The sequence below is a fragment of the Malus domestica genome, chromosome 10, assembly GCF_042453785.1.
Source record: "Malus domestica chromosome 10, GDT2T_hap1".
Classification (NCBI taxonomy): domain Eukaryota; kingdom Viridiplantae; phylum Streptophyta; class Magnoliopsida; order Rosales; family Rosaceae; genus Malus; species Malus domestica.
Window position 1 is genome coordinate 17,549,920 of NC_091670.1, and position 20,583 is coordinate 17,570,502.

General features: G+C 34.0%; 1 long non-coding RNA gene across 1 annotated transcript; it reads left to right on the forward strand.

Moving 5' to 3' along the window:
• Positions 1-11,180: 11,180 nt before the first annotated feature.
• LOC103407032 (uncharacterized) lies at positions 11,181-14,026 on the forward strand. Its single transcript, XR_524691.4, has 6 exons — positions 11,181-11,281; positions 11,579-11,666; positions 11,950-12,014; positions 12,777-12,867; positions 12,977-13,593; positions 13,693-14,026. It is a non-coding gene; the product is annotated as an uncharacterized lncRNA (long non-coding RNA).
• Positions 14,027-20,583: the final 6,557 nt, after the last annotated feature.

Here is a 20,583-nt window from a genome sequence, read left to right on the forward strand (position 1 = left end):
CACATCCTAAATGTTCCTGATCATAGGATTGCCAATTGGGCATTGACAGTCCGTCAAGATCGGTACGTGCTATGTCTTCTCTCAGGGAGAGTGACTAGTCTCGAGTCATTGGTGTGTGTGACATCAAGACAAGTACGTAGGTGCTCAGTAGAGAATGAGTTCAATGAACGCGATCAACGAAGAGTTCTCATACTCATGTCACATGAGAACTCATGTTTGGGATAATGCAAATTAGTCCTTTGACCTGAGGCATCACAGTTGTCTTGTGGTTAAGTCCTTGATCTTTGATTATGTCAAAGTCACCCCATCGGGGTGTCCACGGCATCGTTGGGGTTAAACCACTTAGTCATGGAGGCAAGTGAATGCGCAACAAGGGATCTCTAACCTTCAAACCGTTTGAGGGAGAATACTCTATGATATGATTTAGAATCTCTGGCCAGAGTATGAATGAGATTTAGAAAAGTCGTTTTAAATCACATTCAAGGAAATCATATAAGCACACGAATCACATTGGATAGTAGACATGAATAAATAAACTATCAAACCAAACAATGTGGTCAGGAGTATTAGATTAGAGAAAGACCGTATTGCATTTGTAATCCCAAACTGAATAGGTTTTCTCTACCTCTTTTGATTAGCTTGGGTAACCATGATATGCTGCAAGGTGTCACTCATGGTTTGTGGAAGCCCTAAACGTGTGTAATCACTAAAGGGAGAATTGAAAGTAAGTCTCAATTCACAATCGATGTAAAATGGTTTTAATCGCCCACTGCCTCGCTAAAAGGAACCTAATGGATCGCACACCGTGTAAGGAGGAGATTGAAGAAACCATGGAGATGAGTAAGAATGATTAAATGGTTTAATCATTTATTTAAGGCAAGGATTAATTAATATGTTAATTAATCAAACGAATAAGTTCGTTAAAGACCTCGGGATAGTTTTGGACCTTAAGGCCCAATGGGCTTCGAACGTCAAGCCCATTAACTTAAGTTGTATGACAACTTAATGAATAATGATTCACAAAGGCCCAATTAGTCCAAAATATCCTAATGGCCGGCCATATTGTTTAGGGTAGTGAACTTGGACTTATTTACAAGTTTGCCACTCAAATGAATAAAGGTATAAATATGACTTTATAGCCAAAATTCATAAAGGGTTTTCTTTTGGAGAAAATTGGTGAGAACTTGTCTCTCCATTTCTCTCTAAAGAGGCCGGCCACCTTGGGGGGTGCATCTTGCAATCCCACTACTCCAAGGTCACTCATTTCTTCTCCAATCTCTCCTTGGTGAAGAGACTTAGAGGTTCTCAATTTTGGGAACTTGGAGAAACCTATTCTTCCATCCAAATCCATAGATTTAAGATGCAAGGAATGAAGGCCCTCTCTTTGGGTGATTAGCCTTTGCTTATGCAAAGAGGAATCTACAAAGGTATAAATTTCAACTTACTATGTTTTGAGTTGAGTTTTGGTTCACCAATCTACTAGGCTTTGAATTTCATGGTTAATGTTTTATTTTTAAGTGCATGCAAGCATGATTCCGCCTTTAATTGTTAATTGCATGCTTAATGATGTTGCTTAAATGAACATGTTTTCACAAAATATTCCTTCAAGTGGTATCAGAGCCTAGGTCTAGTAGTTGGTGAATCCTTTTGTGTTTTGTAGTTCATAGTTTGTGATTTAAAAGTTGTAATATGTTACAAGCTTAATTCTTGTTTCTTTGAATGTAAATTTTGTTAGAAAATTAGTTCATATGAGCATGAATATTGGAGCTAAAATTTGGTGCTATGACTTTGGGGATTTTCGGCCAAATCCAAAGGGTGGATTTTTGGGTTCTTGTTTGACTTGTTAAAAGTGTTTTCAAGTGACTTTTGGAACCCCTATGTACCCTAGTTTGGTTAGATGTTATTTCCCTAAAGTTTGAATGGTTTTGGAATGTTTTTGGGTGAAAAATGTTCATGGAAAATTTTGAGTTTTTTCATGAGTGTTCTTCATTGTTCTTGACATTTTTGCCAAGAACAAAAAGGTTTGTGTTTTGATTCAAAGTTTTGATTTATTTCATAAAGTTTATGTTTTATGTTTTTCAAATGATTTATTGCATAAGATATTTATTTGAATGGTGATGGAAATGGTGATGGGTGTGTAAGGATTAATTCCCTTTCACACACACCACTTGCACCACTTGTTGCTTTATGTCTAAAACTCACAAATCAACACACACATCACTCTATCCTCTTCCAAAACCGGCCACCCCCTAGTGGGGGTACTTTTGGGGCCTTTTATGCAATTACATAAAGTTTTGATACTTTTGTGTATTTGCACTTTGGCCCAAAAGTTTACGTTTTAACGTTTAGGTCCAAAAACGCTAAAGGACAAATTGTTTTGCTCCTTTAATGAAGTTTTTGCATTGATTAAATTTTGGGTTCTAGTGTAATTACATGAAGTAGTGGACTTTTGTGTCTTTACAAAGTGACCCCAAAAGTTTTGCAATATAGCCCAAAAGTTGAGGTTAATTGCTTTATGGCCCAAAAGTTGTGGTTATTGCATATTGGCCCAAATTAAGTAGAGAACAAAATTGTTTTGTCTCTTTAAATGAGAATTGGATTTTCATTTTGTTTAGCTCCATTTAAATCAATTTTATGGATACAAAAACCAAATGAAAATGTTGCATTCAATTTAATTAGTTAAAATGTTAATTAATTAAAGGGTGATTATGAACCTAAGCCTAATATAATTGAGCTATGTGAAAGGCCGTTTCAAATTTGTTTGAACCATGGGAATGTGTAGATTAGATTTTGGTTGTAATTTGATTTGATCAAATGTTGTAAAAGGGCTTAAGCTCTTCTTTACTTTAAAGTAATTTGTTTTATGCAAATGTTGTAATGAGTATAAGCTCACCTTTACTTTGAAGTACTTCTTTCTTGCTTTATATGATATGCATGAAAATGAAGTAGTTGGGTCCAACGCCCCTAAGACAACACGCCTTAATGTGATTAAACGCGTAACTAAAATCAATCACCATCCCTAGACCAAGATTCAACACAAGGCTCGTGTTGAATCTAAACAAAGGTTCATAGTCATCCTAAGGCCCTAAGGCAACTATATAGTCCATCAAATGAATGCAAAGTTTATGTTAGTAGTATCATATACTCTTGCTTTAAAAACCGTTTTATAAGCATAGTGGGAGTATTATATACAACTAAAAACAATCAAATGGACCGATAGTTGTAATAGGACCAAAATTGTTTTAATATAGATTAAAATGTATGTTTATATGTGATGAGACCTAAAACCCTCAACCAAACCATTATTAAGTTGATAAGCGTGAGAGTGCTTAGAACACTCTTTCGTAGGCCTTCCACCGTGGTGGGATCCAATCGTTTATGACTTGTACACCGGCTTCACCCTATCATGGGGGAGTACAAAGTGCATGCTTATACTCAGGAGGAATCCATATACATATGATGAGGTGAGTGTAGGCAACGAGGATGGCCAACATCGTATCATCGTGAGGCTATTCTTGAACCCCTTCACGAACTAAGCATGGTGGGAATGACTTAACTAAGTGCAATGGATCCAACATCATATCATTGTGAGGTTACATTCTCTAGAGGCCAAATAAGATGGGTACTTGCATTAGTTGCAAATGAGTAAGCGTACTCTCTCATTATTATTAATGCTAGCCAACATCATATCATTGTGAGGTGGGCTTGGTAATAGTGAGCCTCCCATAACCTACTAGGAGTTTCATCCAAAACTCTCGAATTCCAATGAGGGATATGGAATTTGCCAAAAATAGTGGGTGGTGCTATTTGATTTAAAGACCCGAATCAAATGGCTTAAAATCAATCAATTTATATTCGTTATGTATTTGTTTACCAATATATTTGCAAACGCTATCCAACACTTGACAAATAAAAGCCGAAAGTTTAGTTTCCGGACTTAGTACTACAAAACCATAGATTGTCTTTAATGGCTTGTAAATGTACCTAAGTAGTCTCATCCTCACAATCTTCCTATTGATAATGTATCATTAGAAGAATATGTTAGAAAAGTCTATCATAAAGAGGACAACAATTTTAAATGTCATAATTCTTCAATTACAAATTGTTGTATGAAGAAATAGGAGTTGCTTTGAACAACTCTTAGTCAATGCAAACACTTAGTGCTTGTTTCTTTGTTACATGAACAAGGAACTTGAGAAGAAAGCACAAAGGCATGGACACTTTATGTGCCATGATTCTTCACTTACAAATTGTTGTATGAAGAAATGAGAGTTGCCTTGTACAACTCTTGAAAATTTGTAATTATGTTTAGAACATAATGGTTGGTTGACAAAAATAGTCCATTAACATGGACTTATGATGATTTTGAATCATTGAGTGTTGAAGTGATAAACCACTTAGCGAGACGGAAACTAGGCAAGGACTTCACCTTTGTTTCCCTACACTAATGGTTCACTAAGTTTATTGTAAACTATGTAGTGAACAATAACCACATGCTCTCCAAAATGTTTGATGTGTACAACACAATTGAAATAAGTTTCAAGAGAGATAGTGGGAGTTTAGGGACCATGACTAATGTAGTCAAAGGTGAAAGTCAAATGAAGAAGATAAGAATTAACTCCAAGGGAACAAACTTTCTTTATGAAAGGATGGACATTGGAAGGGGTATTTGCAAGAAATGTCTTGCAAGTGTCAAGAACACGCCTTTCGAAGGTGTTGTAAATTGTTCTTGAATAGTTCAAAACAGTTGGTTCTTCTACTTGAATGCTTGATTCTGTATTAGTAACTATGTTTTACAAATCGTTGTAAAAGTGTGACTAATAAGAAGTAGAAGATATATGAGAGAGAGAAAAAGGTGCTTCACATTCGGAACGTGAATAAAATAAAGATCTCTGCGAAAGCAGATAGTACTTACTTCCTCATATGAACTACCAAAGAAATTGGAAAAACATAGATTGTCCTTATATTCCAATTTTAAGGAACTAAATTCCATCACTATGTGAAATGGATAAATGTTTTGTTTGACAAAACATTGTTCTTTATTAATGAATTATTAGATTATTGTAATCTAATCAATTATCTCTATAGTAGAGATAATATGGTAGTGTTAACTGTTTAGAATATAATAATGCTTAAAACCCAAAAAGGTTGCAAGGTAGTGACTAATCCCAACTAAGTTGTGATTCCTCTAAAAACATAAGTTATGAGTTTGTGAAAGATGGATGCTTTGGATTGTTAGATCCGGATCCAATACCTTCTTGTTAAAATTGTATAGAGGCGAAATGTTCGAATCTTTATTCTTTTGGAAAGAAGAAAGAATCACAAAGTTGTTTAGGTTAATTCACTTAGATGTTAGTGGCACTTATCCACAACGTAATACTACTCATGTTGGATGACATTCACCGAAGATCACTCTTGGTTGGACTATAGTTTATTTTGAATAAACACAAGTCCGAATACTTTGCAAAAAGTTTCAAAGAATTCAAGAAATGTAAGTTGATGAGTAAGACATCTAAAGTATTTACCTCCTTAGATTTGATCCAAGGAAAAGTAACACTTTAGATGAGTTTCCTTGAAAGATATCAAGGAAAATAGCATCATAAGATAATGAATTTCTCCTTTAGGAGAAGAACGAACTCGAATAAGATTTAGTTCGTTAGATGTTATCTATTACCTATATATAGGATATATACTTCTAAAACAATATGATTGTAAATTAGAAGATCTTCCAATATTTTCATGACTCCATAAGATGTAGTTGGAAAGAAAGACAAATCTTAAAACATGTTAAGATTTGGGGTTGTGTGCTAATAAGCAATATTTGTTTGATAACAATCTTGTGGGATATCCTTAAATTAACTTTTGGATATCGCTTCTATAAACCAATTAACAAATGTTGTTTTGTTGGGTAGTTCATTGTAATCATACAATGTGATTTGCCTAAAAGCAAATAAACGAGAAATAGAACTCAAAGAATGGGTTCTTTGAGAGACAAGAAAGTAATCAACAAATATAAACAACCTAGTTCCTATACCAAAAGCTCCAAGGTAGTCGATAAGGATTTATAAACCGTCTCAATTGAATGGTTTGAACTTTATAACTATGTCATAAAGTTGCACCTCTTAATTCGAAAGAAATAAGAATGAAAATCCTTATGACTACATTGAGTGTATATATGATATATACTCAAGGAAATGGTAAAGTACCATTTGACCCGAAATAATGAAACCTTCATAAGCTAATTGGTAGCTTAAGGTAACTACAATCAAAAGGATGGTTGACTTTGAAGAAACCATTTTTGACGTAGTCTTGGTTTCAATTAATTCGAAGATAGCTAGCTACAACTAAATGGTGATTCAATGTTTGGACATAATATGGGTTTCCGAAACCATTATTAAGATAGTCTTAATAATATATGTCTAAAACTATGAATCACAAGACATGTAAGTTGTAGAGATCCATCCATCATGGATCTTAGCAAGCTAGTGAGAGCTATAAGCGTCTTATGAGAGAAAGGTCAAATCGTTTGATTTCTCATAAAGATGTAAATGAATCTTTTGTTTACTAGGTTTACAAAAGATTAGTGGGAGTTAATCATATTCCTAAATTTGTATATATATATATATATAAATATATATGTGATATATATGAATGTATATATGATATATTAATTTTGGAAATGAAAAGAATACTTCTTCGTTAAAGTTATGACTTTAAATATTCTATGACGATAGAATGTATATGGGAGACATAGTCTATATACATGGGATAGAAATCTATAATGATAGATTTTTTAGGATATAATTGGATTATATCAATTCCTAATAATAGACAAAAGATGCTAGGAAGTTTCTCATATGATGATAAACTTCAAATAGAAGGATGACTCTAGTGTGACTAGCAAGTTGCCCTTCTCAAAGGGAACGTGCCCTTTTAACTCCCAGAGAAATAATGCGTAAATAGAATCCTTTATGCATACGCACAAAGGTGATTTATGTATTTCATATTGTATGAAAAACATTGATATGAGTTGTACCTAGAACGGTACAAGATGATATCAGTGCAAGCACAGGATCAGAACCATGGCAACTGTCAAGTGAGTCCTTAAGTATTTAAGAAATACTAAAGGATAAATTCCTCAAAGATCGAGGAAGAATTAGAGTAACGTAATGGAAGCGTAAATGTATTAGATTATGAATCTAATCCATCATTGGATGTTTCTTCATTATGAATGAAGAGATAAACAGATATCTCTTTATTATGACTAAAGAGATATTTGGATGGAAACATTAAAGTAATGACTTTAGTGTGTTCCATTATGAATGCAAAATATATTGCCATATAGAAGTTTGCAACAATGTTGTTTGGATGGGAAAGTTCATTTAGTGAACTCTCTATTCGGTTCCAACCAGAAAGTGTATCTAGTGTACTGACACTATGACACTAATGGGGCGATAGCTCAAGCCTGGGAATCAAGGTCTCATCAAGATCCGAACTCATATGAGAGACTGAACCACATGATTGAGAATCATGTATAATGGTGACGTCGTTATTCTCAAGGTTGCTTCTATGGATAACATATAGATATCCATTGCCTAGGCCTACTATTCAGCCATTTATGAAATGACTACAGAAGAGGTATCATCACTGATGACTAAGCTGATTGGCTCTAGTGCAAGTGGGAGATTGTTGGAAATGTGCCCTAAAGCCAATCATATGATGATACTTTACGGACATTTTACATGTTAAACTAATCTAGTTTAACTATAAAGGGCAAAGATTATTGTTTGAGCCGTCTCATATAAATGTTATATGCTTAAACGATAAAGTCCAAGGAATATGTGATTGGAAGAATGTAATCTAATGAAGTTAGATTCATGAGACCATTCTTTCGTAGACACATCCTAAATGTTCCTGATCATAGGATTGCCAATTGGGCATTGATAGTTCGTCAAGATCGGTACGTGCTATGTCTTCTCTCAAGGAGAGTGACTAGTCTCGAGTCATTGGTGTGTGTGACATCAAGACAAGTACGTAGGTGCTCAGTAGAGAATGAGTTCACTGAACGCGATCAACGAAGAGTTCTCATACTCATGTCACATGAGAACTCATGTTTGGGATAATGCAAATTAGTCCTTTGACCTGAGGCATCACAGTTGTCTTGTGGTTAAGTCCTTGATCTTTGATTATGTCAAAGTCACCCCATCGGGGTGTCCACGGCATTGTTGGGGTTAAGCCACTTAGTCATGGAGGCAAGTGAATGCGCAACAAGGGATCTCTAACCTTCAAACCGTTTGAGGGAGAATACTCTATGATATGATTTAGAATCTCTGGCCAGAGTATGAATGAGATTTAGAAAAGTCGTTTTAAATCACATTCAAGGAAATCATATAAGCACACGAATCACATTGGATAGTAGACATGAATAAATAAACTATCAAACCAAACAATGTGGTCAGGAGTATTAGATTAGAGAAAGACCGTATTGCATTTGTAATCCCAACTGAATAGGTTTTCTCTACCTCTTCTGATTAGCTTGGGTAACCATGATATGCTGCAAGGTGTCACTCATAGTTTGTGGAAGCCCTAAACATGTGTAATCACTAAAGGGAGAATTGAAAGTAAGTTTCAATTCACAATCGATGTAAAATGGTTTTAATCGCCCACTGCCTCGCTAAAAGGAACCTAATGGATCGCACACCGTGTAAGGAGGAGATTGAAGAAACCATGGAGATGAGTAAGAATGATTAAATGGTTTAATCATTTATTTATGGCAAGGATTAATTAATATGTTAATTAATCAAACGAATAAGTTCGTTAAAGACCTCGGGATAGTTTTGGACCTTAAGGCCCAATGGGCTTCGAACGTCAAGCCCATTAACTTAAGTTGTATGACAACTTAATGAATAATGATTCACAAAGGCCCAATTAGTCCAAAATATCCTAATGGCCGGCCATATTGTTTAGGGTAGTGAACTTGGACTTATTTACAAGTTTGCCACTCAAATGAATAAAGGTATAAATATGACTTTATAGCCAAAATTCATAAAGGGTTTTCTTTTGGAGAAAATTGGTGAGAACTTGTCTCTCCATTTCTCTCTAAAGAGGCCAGCCACCTTGGGGGGTGCATCTTGCAATCCCACTACTCCAAGGTCACTCATTTCTTCTCCAATCTCTCCTTGGTGAAGAGACTTAGAGGTTCTCAATTTTGGGAACTTGGAGAAACCTATTCTTCCATCCAAATCCATAGATTTAAGATGCAAGGAATGAAGGCCCTCTCTTTGGGTAATTAGCCTTTGCTTATGCAAAGAGGAATCTACAAAGGTATAAATTTCAACTTACTATGTTTTGAGTTGAGTTTTGGTTCACCAATCTATTAGGCTTTGAATTTCATGGTTAATGTTTTGTTTTTAAGTGCATGCAAGCATGATTCCGCCTTTAATTGTTAATTGCATGCTTAATGATGTTGCTTAAATGAACATGTTTTCACAAAATATTCCTTCATGTGCATCAACAAATTTCAAAAGTTTGATGGATTAGGAATAAATTTTAAATCTTTGTCATGTTTTGATATACAAATGGATGATCATGATTAATTTTTGGGTTTAATTTAGCTATTGATGATTGTGGATGAGTTGTGAAACTTCTTTTCTATTATGTGATCTATGCCTGTTATGTTTTTCTTATCTTGATTATATTTGATTGAGGTCATGATGATTTATGGGTATTTTTAAATATGATCCAGGTCTGAGCATTCTGGTTAGCAGGCCCGCTTAGTTGAATCAGCTAAGTTTCATGTCTGACATCAACGTACAACTTCCCACTGCCTTTGGTATGTTTTCTGTTAATTCATAACTCATTTGAGTGTGTTTGTGCACTTGAATGCATGCATGTGTACCTAGATGCCCGAGAGATCATTTTTTAAATTGAATTCAATTGGATAAGTTTTTTAATCGAAAACCTGGGTACCTAGATGCTCTAAAGATCATTTCAGTCATCGATATAGTACTGCTGTAATTTAGTAGTCGTGCAGTTTGAAAATTGGTGTGTAGTTGTTTGTGGAATTCAAACAATTTATAGGTTACAGCATTCACATTTCATAAGGAGATATTGACATAGATAAATGCAGTAGATTAATGTGACCATCTAAAAATCTACACTACATTCTATCACAACTCATTTTAATAACATTTATAATCTCATTTGTCATGCTAAAATTTTAGGTCTCTTTCTTTTAAATTTTTCTGCATACCGAGTGTAAACATTGTTGATAATGTCGTTGTTTACAATTCACAGTCAGTGGACATAACCTAGGGAAAGAGTGAAAGAGTGAAAGAGTACGCAAGTATTTCCTCTGTTTTGGGTGAGTCTCAATTAACCAGTGCATATAGTTTGCTTCATTCTATCACTACTCATTCTAATAACATTTATAATATCATTTGTCATGCTAAAATTTTGGGCCTTTTCTTTTAATTTTTTTTGCGTACCGAGGGTAAACATTGTTGATAATGTTGTTGTTTACAATTCACAGTCAGTAGACAGAACCTAGGGAAAGAGTGAAAGAGTATGCAGATATTTCCTTTCTTTTGCATGAGTCTCAATTGCCCAGTGCACCTATATTTGATAATAAAATTTGGGGTGTGATATCCACACACCCCTTTTTACTTCTCTCACACCTTTTTAATTTTTGGGCGTCGGATTGGATGAATTGAAGAAGATCAAATGACAGAAATTAACAAAGGGTGTGTGAGAAGTAAAAAGGGGTATGTGGATAGCACACCCCTAAAATTTAATACATAATTTGAATGGATCAAAGGTTTTTTATTGTGAAATGTTTGACTGAAACTTTTAGACTCAATCAAATAACCGTTTATAAGAGATTAAGACACATGTAGGACCTATTGTAAAAGAAAAATAAACAAAGGTGAAATCATTGCTACAACTATAATTTGGTTTTGTCATTTATAGATGATATTCCTTGATAATTATCAAATAAAACTTAATTTTGACATGTCTACCACTTGCATTGTACTGAAATGTCTTTAATCTTTCACTTTTATACCGCTACTCCAATGTTTTCTAATGTAGATCCATGTGGCGTTTAGGAAACCAAAGCTTATGAAGTTTGAATATTTTCCATTTTTAGCTTAGTTTTGGGTAGGGAATTTTGATGAATTTATGTTTTTTTTCCTCTATTTTTCAGTGTTTTCAGGCGGTTGGAGTTGAATATGGAGAAGGTTTTGAGACTTCTAGACCTATTGGACCTCTCAAGGTTTATGTGGTAAGGAATTTATGGAGTTTTATGTATGGTAGTGAAATTGTTTCTGTGTTATGTTGAATTTAATTTAGGGGTGTGCTATCCACACACCCATTTTTACTTCTCCCACACCCCTTATTAATTTTTGTCCTTTGATCTTCTTCAATTCATCCGATCCGACGGTCGAAAATTAAAAGGGTGTGAGAGAAGTAAAAAAGGGTATGTGGATATCACATCCCTTTAATTTAATGGTTATACTTTATGTTGTTATGACTTACTGTTGTTGATTTTTACTCTTGAGTTGGATTTTTTGAACGACAGACTGCAACGAGATTTTCATAAACTGATACGATATGCCATGAAACTGGATGAAGCTTATGGTCGTATATTCTCTTTTGACAATTTCGTGGTAAGTTTCTATAACACTCATTAGTTATGTGTTCCAGGTTATGATGACTAGATGAATATCGTAGCCATCACACTTTAACTGTACAATTATTAAAAGATATCTAAATGCTTATCAGTGAATTTTTCCGGCAAGTGTTTTCGAGTTTTTTTGGTGAATTTCTCTATCTTCATTTTATTTTTTATGTTGCATGTAATAGTTTATGGTCAATGTGATTAGATTGTGTAGGAAGGCTAGCAAGTAGCAATGCTGCTTCTTTTTAAGTTAGTTACTCTTCTTATTGCAGACAAAACCATTGGGATAATAACCTTGCATTTACATTCTTTCGAAGCAATCCATATGTCCATATTGGTAAGCATAATTTTCCTATTTTTCTTTGATTATATATTTAATCAAATTCTAGTATTTTAACCAACAATTTGTTACTATAAAGGAATTAGCTTCATTTATTCAAAACCTAATTAGTTAATTTATAAATTTATCTTTGTAAAGTTTTGATGCTTGGATTTTAAATATCTTAGCAATTACCTCAAAATCTCTAATAAATTTACCAATTTTTTGTTGGAAATTTTGGAATTTTGGGTCATTGGAGAAAGAGGAAGAGTTTAGAGATCCCAAGAAGGAACATGGAAACTGCATCAGAGACTGTAGCTAAATTGAAACCAAATCCCCACCCAGAATGTCAATTTTATTTATAGACTTTCAAAGACACTTCCATTGCCTTACCTTTGTCTCAGCTTCCCCCAGACTGTTAAGTTTTGTTGCTTCTCCTTCTCCTTCATTTATTCCTGTAATTTTTCATGTTTTACAAATTATTTGAATTTTGGATATTTGATTTTTGTTTCATTATGTATTGGGGTTTGTTTGATTAATATGTTCTGTTGTGTTGTGTGAAATTGCATTCTTTGTTTTGGTGTGTTTTATTGGATATGTCAGAGTTATACAAATGCATGAACAACACATTACAATTTTGCGTTTAAAAGATGTCCATTTTATGATGTTTTTGTGTTTTTCAGCTACTTTGTTTTTTATTTTCAACCCAAATAATTAACCTGCACTATGTTGTTGCCTCTTTTCTGTATGCATTTTTCCGTGCACGCTTCATGCCGAAAGAAGAACGAGCAAGCCACTTTCTTGGAGGATTTGAAGGATCACATTGATGATTTTGTTAATGCATACTTGCTTCAAGACCATTGTGCAAAAGGTTTGTTCCCCTTTCGCATTTAATACTTATACGGCATGTTTGCAAATGTTTTCATTGTTCAATTGGTTTGCTTCAAATTTTGATTAGGTAATTTTGCATTCGTTTTTAGTTCTTTGGAATGTCAAAGAGTTGCCGCAGAGATGAGCAACGATACCAAGGAAGTTGGAGTGAATTATCTATGTAAAGTAACAAAATAAGAAATTTTTTGCAGCAAATAAAAATCTTTCCTATCCTGAGATATCTTTATTTAGATTAATCAATGTTATTCCAACATATATTATTAGCTCAAATTCATATATTGCAGCCGATTTCTATCGCACAGCAACGCACGGGCATTAGTATCTAGCTATATATACTAAACTTGGTTTTGAAATCACTGTTCAGTAACAGTGATTTGACGAATTTGCCCTTCAGTTGTTAACCATCTTCAGCCTTTTTCCTTAAGTTGTACAGTACATTTACTAATTTTCCCCTGATGTACACGTGTTGGTCATCGTGGGATTGGAAATGTTCTCGACTTTTCCATTTGTTTCCACAACGAAGCTTTTCCATTTGTTTCCAGATGAACCTCTCCGGTTCACTCTCTCAGAACTGCGAACTACAACATCCTCCTCGGTTCGACGTCATCTCCTCCCTTCCCCTTTGTTGGACAACATCTCCCCCTCCAGGCTCCTCCCTCATTCCTTTTCCTCCGTTAGGCAGCGTCTCCTCCGCTCCTTCTCCTGGGTATTTTTTTATCTCTATATTTCCTCATATCCCTCTTGCCTTTACCAATTATTGACTAACGAGTTGACCATGTGTTTTCAATTTTGCAACCAAACCCAGGTCTGAAAAGAAAAGAGCTGCAGATTACGGTGGCTCAGTTATCTCCTCCCGAATGTCCGTCGTGCCAACATCACCCTTGAAGAGCAGGTTCTGGTTCTTGAGCTTCACCCTAGCTGGGGTAACATGTAACTATACATAATCATCATCAAAACATATGATAAATAATTATTCTAATTGCATGCACGAATATTCGAGCTTTGCAAGTACCACCGATGCTCTTCCCCTTACTCAATCTACTGTTGTTGCTTTATCTCCGTTCCTCTGCCTTGAGAGATCGGAAACTGGAAACCCCAAAGTTGAAATAGAAACCTAATGTTCTTTTCTCTTCTTTTAATTTTCTCTTTTTCTTCACTGAAAAAAAATCCCTAATTTGGTTTTTTTTTTTTTTTCGATGGAATAACGGCGTCTTAAGGATGATTTGGAGCCCAAAAAAAAAAAATCCCTAATTTTCTCTGCTTCTTGAGATCGACGTGGCTTGAAATCAAGTGTAAATCTACATTCAAAATATTAGGTAAAAGCATGTTGACAAATCATCTCCAAATGTTGTAAATACAATACTTCTTACTAACTTTTTTTTGCTTATATTCAAGAGAAAAAAAAAAAAAAAAAGAGTTGCACTATGGATTGATGTTGCAAAGAACGTCAGTTCCATTGTGGTGCAACAATTAGTCCCGCCAACATTTGTGGTTATCATAAGCCTTAAGGTTAAACAATTTACATATCAACGACTCTACAGTTTCTAATTGGATTCAAATTAACACAGATACATTTGAAAATTAGTTGGGGAAGGCATGGTCTGATGTTCTTTTTCATTTTATGCGTGCCAAGGTCCAACTGTGTGTTTAATATAGGACAATTTGGCTCATTTGTCTTGATTAAATTATTGAATTTCGTAGATTGAACTATGTACATTTTGAATTTCCAATTCAAAAGTACTGAATTGTAAAACTGTTTTGCAAGGAAATTGTGTGTTGTTCATGTGCATTCTTCATTGTTTACGCTTTCAATTTAAGAGAATGCCATATATTTTCAACGGTAACCAACAATATCTTTTCAGATAATCAAGGGAGTATGCCCATGATGTGTTATTAGGGTAATTCGAGTGCAATAATTTTGTGACAGATATTAGTTTGAAACATTGACTGCCTTCACATGTCTCTTCCATTTAAATACTCGATTGGGAGCTTACTGTATTTGTAACCTTATCTTAATGCCCTGTGTCATATCCTACTTAAATATTGAAGAATGACTATTCTTGCGTAGTTGTATTAGACATAAGCTATACCTAAAGTAGTTGTAGCACCTTAGAATTTTGGAGGTAATCCGATCTGAGGCCGTTTGCAGCTAATGATTCTCAGTTTCTCGAGTACACCAGTAAAGGTCCTTTATCTTCATTTCTCATTGACATTTGTTTTTCCTTGATAACATAGTTAACAGTGCTTTTAGCCTGTTATTATAGTTACTGTTAACAATGACTTTTAGAGAGAGAGAGAGAGAGAGAGAGAGAGAGAGAGAGAGAGATGGATATACCAAATGATGCATGTTCAAGGAGTACTAGAACAACATTATTGGAATTGTATAACAATACTTGCCATAATTTTGGTAAGGAATCAGTTGACAGTGTGGGGTTCATGAATTTGGATTTGGATTTGGCATTCTCTAATATTAACCAAGGAGTGGAAATTTTGATTGGTTTGATTGGTATTTTGGGTATGTTGTTTGCATTCAACATTCTATAATTATGAGAGAAACCAAGATCATCGTATTATATATTTTATTAACATTCAACATTTATAATTGTGCTTTTTCAAAAAAACAAAATACATTTATAATTGTGAACTATCTTTGTGGGTTTATCAATTTATTTTTTATGGTTTTCAGTTTCCTAAATGAAGTTTGACATGTATGGAATTTGACAATTTATCTTCGTTTGCATTCTTGCATTTGAATTTGTAAGTCAGTTTGTGCTAAATGCTATTTAATAATTTAGAGAAAACGTTTCAATTGTTTCAATTGATTGTTATGCAACACAGTTGGAAACTTGATGATTTAGAATCAGCTTATCAATCTTCCATACAATTTCTAATCCCGCAGCAACGCACGGGTAACAATTTCTAGTTAAGATCTAAAACTTAAAGCAAAATGAAATTTGAACTATAAAAATACAAATTGAAAAGGGTTAGATTTTAGCAACTTGTAAATATGAGGTAGTGCGATTTCAAAATTTTTAGGAGATCGAATTGTGGCTGGACTTAAACAACTAACAAATCACACATATTGAACAATGAGAAAAAATTCCTATGTATTTAATTTTGTTACAAAAAAAAAAAAAAAAAAGCTATGGCAATGGCTAGGGTCGGTGGCAACCTCCTGTTCTTTTCTTTCCTTTTCTTCTACTTGCGTTTTCCCCTACTTTCCATCCCCCATCTCTTGTCCTCCATCACTTCTTCCTGTCTTTTTTATCGGTCGATCTAGCCCCAATCTCCAATTCCACTTCGATTCCTTCGTCTTCGTTTCCCACCACTTTGATTCCTCTATATTCATCTCCGACCACTTCGATTCCTCCCATCCTCCATCCCTTCTTACCACTTTGATTCCTCCGACAATTTGCTCCATCACCTCACGATTCCATTATCTGCAACCACATTTCTTAAGCGCATTTTGTCTCGGATTTTCCGGCGACAGCAGGGGCTGCAAGTTTCTAGGTTTTCTTGTTCTGTCTTTTGTTTGTGCTGGGCTCCAAAACTTGTGTTGGGCTATGGTTTGTCAGCTATTGAGCTCCATTTATTTGTTTGGTGTTTGAATTGTAATTGGGCCTATACTTATGTACATTTTTTTTGTTGGTAATATATTTAATTTACCTTTCAGCCAAAATAAATCATTTTTTTTAGGTTTTTTTTTTCTTTCTCATTTCTCATTTTTCAATTCGTTTTTAGTGATGTAGGATGAAATTTCTAATATGCCTCCAAATTTAACGAAAAATTAGACATCATTAGTGAAATGGCCAATGGTACAACACATTTTTTAGTTCAAAGACTAAAGAAACTAATATAAGAGTTGAATAACTAAAATTAAACTAAAGGTAAAATTCAGGACCATTGCTACAATTAAACCTTTCTTATTATACAATCTTTTCTGTTTTCACTACAAGCTCATTCTAGATGCTTGCGATGAAATTCGATTTTCTTGAACTAACCCAATTTCAAACCGTGGTTGTTGATAGGAATGGGCAACGGTTATAATGGGCAGGTAACCGCGATTATTTACTCATAACCGTTTATGCTCATATCCGCATAACAGTTTACCCGTTGGGTAATTGCCTAAATGGTTATACCCATACCCATAACCGTTTATAAACGGTTAACCATACCCATAACCGCATACCCATTTAACCGTAACCGTTTAATACCCGTTTACTCATTTATCCTTTTTAACCCGTTTATCTTTTTTTTTTTTTTACCATTACCCTTTTTTCACCCGTCTACATGTTTTTTAACAACTTGAAAATAAAAAAAAATTGTCATAATTTTCTTTTTTTTGACAATTAAACACCGTTATAGGTACATTCATCATACATTTCCATATTTTAATTTTTTAAGTCCTTATACCATTCCAATAATTGAAATAATAGTTTACGGACGATATTTGTAACTGTTACCAATGAAGGTAAATATAATATTGGGAGTTTTAACGAAAAGCCCACGGTACTGTTTACTTTAATGAAAAACCACATTTTTACACTAAAAAGTCAAACCTGATACTATTCACTTTACCCTTTATTTTGTCCTTATCATTAAAACTCAAAGTTTTCAAGCCATTTTCATTAGTTTTCCTTATAATATTTGCTAAGTATTATTGGGTTACAAAAATTGTTTAGAAGACATTTATGTCAATTTCACGGTTACCCGCCAGAAATTTAAATTAATTTGGCCAATTCCTTGATGATGGGAATCATCATTCCTATAGCAGTGTTATTGAGAGAAGGACCGAAGAATTCTTTGCTAATTTATTGGGTGCTAAGTATTATTGGATTGAGAACATGGTTTGTGTTAGTTTTACATATATAAAATAAATGGGTAAACGGTTATCCATTTATAACAGTGATTAATACCCATAACCGCCCATTTAAATTTCGCGGGTAAACGGTTATACCTATAACCGTTTATTTATCTAAACGGTTACCCATAACTGTAACTATTTAATTTAAATGGGCGGGTAACCGCGGTTACCCATAACCAATGGGTATTTGCCCATCCCTAGTTGTTGAGCAGAATTGACAAATAACGACTTCGGTGACTTATTTAAATGCATGGAAAGCATCATGGTCATGGAGTGGATTAGACTTAAGTGTGAAAATGTGAGGATAAAGTTCCACATTCGTGAAAAACCAAATTATGTAAGTACTTACAAGAAATTAGATTACTCTTTATATTGTCACTGTTTGGTATCTAACTCAAAAAAGTTTATAATTCTTAAAAACAACTTGGATGAACTTCTCTCAAGAACAATTTTTTTTTTTTTACAACCCAAAAACTTGTTTGGTATGAAATCATGTTGTCTTCAGATGGGTTTTGTTCACATATATGATGGTGAGTTGCTAATTTTAAATGTTGCCATTGAAATTGAGCAAATTGAGGTTGAAATAAAGCTTTGGTAATGGCGGAGAGGTGAGGTTGGGGCTTGTGGGTGATTAGAGTGAGAGGACGGTGGGTCAGGGATAGTGGGAAGAAAACATCTCAGTCCTTGGAAAGGTCCATGTCACAGTCGTCGGAACATCTATTTCAGTCGCCGGAAACATATCTCTCATCACCACAAGTTACTCTCAGTTGTTGTTTGGTGTCATTAGCCTCGAAGCCAAGGCCATGCAGGTGTTGTGAAGAAGAAAAAAAAGTAAAAACAAACTTTTGTTATGAGATTTTTGGCTAGTTTTTGAGTTCAAGTTTCGCAAAACAAACTTACTAAATAAGTTTTTGAGTTAAAAACCTTGAACTCAAATAAAATATCAAACGGACTCTTAATTTTCTTCCTTTTGAGTTTTGAGAGTTCCACCAGCTAGAAGCCAAGAAGTCTTCGTTGAGAGGACACGATTTTAGAAACTTTCAAACTAGATTGATATGGAGATGAACAGTGGCGGATCTAGGATTTTAACATTGGGTGGTCCCAATATAAAAACTTTAAAAAAATTAGATGAAAATATTATTAAAAAACTAGACAATAAACTATCAACCAACTTTTCATTCATAATCTTCATACAAACAACATATCAAGCTACAAAGACTAAATGCAGTTTATGTGCTACATACTACAGTTTGGGGTCATTTTCAAAGTGGATCACAAGGTTTCAATTTCAGCATTTTATGCCTAATTAAATGTCTTTACTTTTACTTTTATTATTGGTTTAAAACAAAGCAAATAATTCAAGTGGGTTAGGGCTTTCCTCTTTAACCCACTGTGTCTTAGGTTCAAACTTTTTTCTTCTCTTATTGTAAAATAAGTATAGAATTATCCTCTATAATTAGAAAACAAAGGAAACAAATGAAAATGAAAACACAAAAAAAAAAAAAAGGAACTAAAGAGGAGAACACACAGACAACCAAGATGAATTGATCAGCAATGAAAAATTAGACTAGAAAAGGGAAGGAGGATGAGGGAAGGCAGTAGAGAACCAAAAGGAAATAATTTCAACAAAAAACAGAAAAGCAAAGACATAAATAAAGTGATGTGCCATTAGTTTCTATAAGCTAGGACCCAAAAACTAACAGCCTCACAAATACTCAGTAAATGAATAGATAAATCTCTATAAGCCAAGACCCAAAAACAAACAGCCTCGCAAATACTCATTAAATGAATAGATGAAACGACATTGTCCAGTCGAGGATTAAGAAAAAAAAAGAGCAAATTTTCTCCTTCTTCTTCCTCAGGCTGCCTCCTGGTTCTTCTTCACTAGCCGCCATTACCTTCATACACCCAGACTTGGGTGGTCCCTTAGTAGATCCGTCCCTGGAGATGAAGTGGGACAAGTGACCCCTACGTAAACTCATGACAATGATTGAGTAAAAATATACCGACTAGTTTTTTATTTATTTTTATTTTTAAGAGAAAGACGGCACTATATATATAGATATATATATATATATATATATATATATATTTATTTTTATTTTTATTTTTGAGTTCAGCATACGATATTCATTTATAAAGGAATTTGAAATTCATACATTACATGGAGGATATGGTGCAAAATAAAGAGCCTCGATAAAAACCTGGGGCACGCAAAGGAAATGGATTTCAGAAAAAAAATCTTATTCAGGTAAAATCGTATGAGAATTTCAACACCCAAAAAAAAAAAAAAAATCATATGAGAAAAACACTGGTAAAGAAAAAAACAAAGCATACGTGCCATAAATACTTTCAACCAATTAAACTGAGGTTGCATAACAGATTGCGAGTTAGAATAGTCATTTCGTATTAACTCATAAGCCATGGATGTCCTTCCTCGATTCAAAATATATACTGAGCAATCCGATGTGTCATTTAATACTTTCGAATTCCAATCATATAACTTTAGAATTTTTCTACATAAGTTCATTTATATTCGATGCTGCCTATTTAATAATATCAAGAACTCCCAAATATTTTCCGTTTCTTCGGGGACATCCTATTAAACTCTCAATTATTTTTTAATTGCAGACTTATTAGGTATTTGCAAAATGATAATATTTGGTACTCATAAGTGAATACTCATCTTTTGGTTTTGTCCAATAATATTTAGCACGTGTTATTATGACCCGTACCTTAAATAATTATATTTAATTGTTAAAAGTGTGAAATGACTAAAATGCTCCAATGAGGCTTGTATTGAATAATTATGGACGACTGAGTTTAAATTCA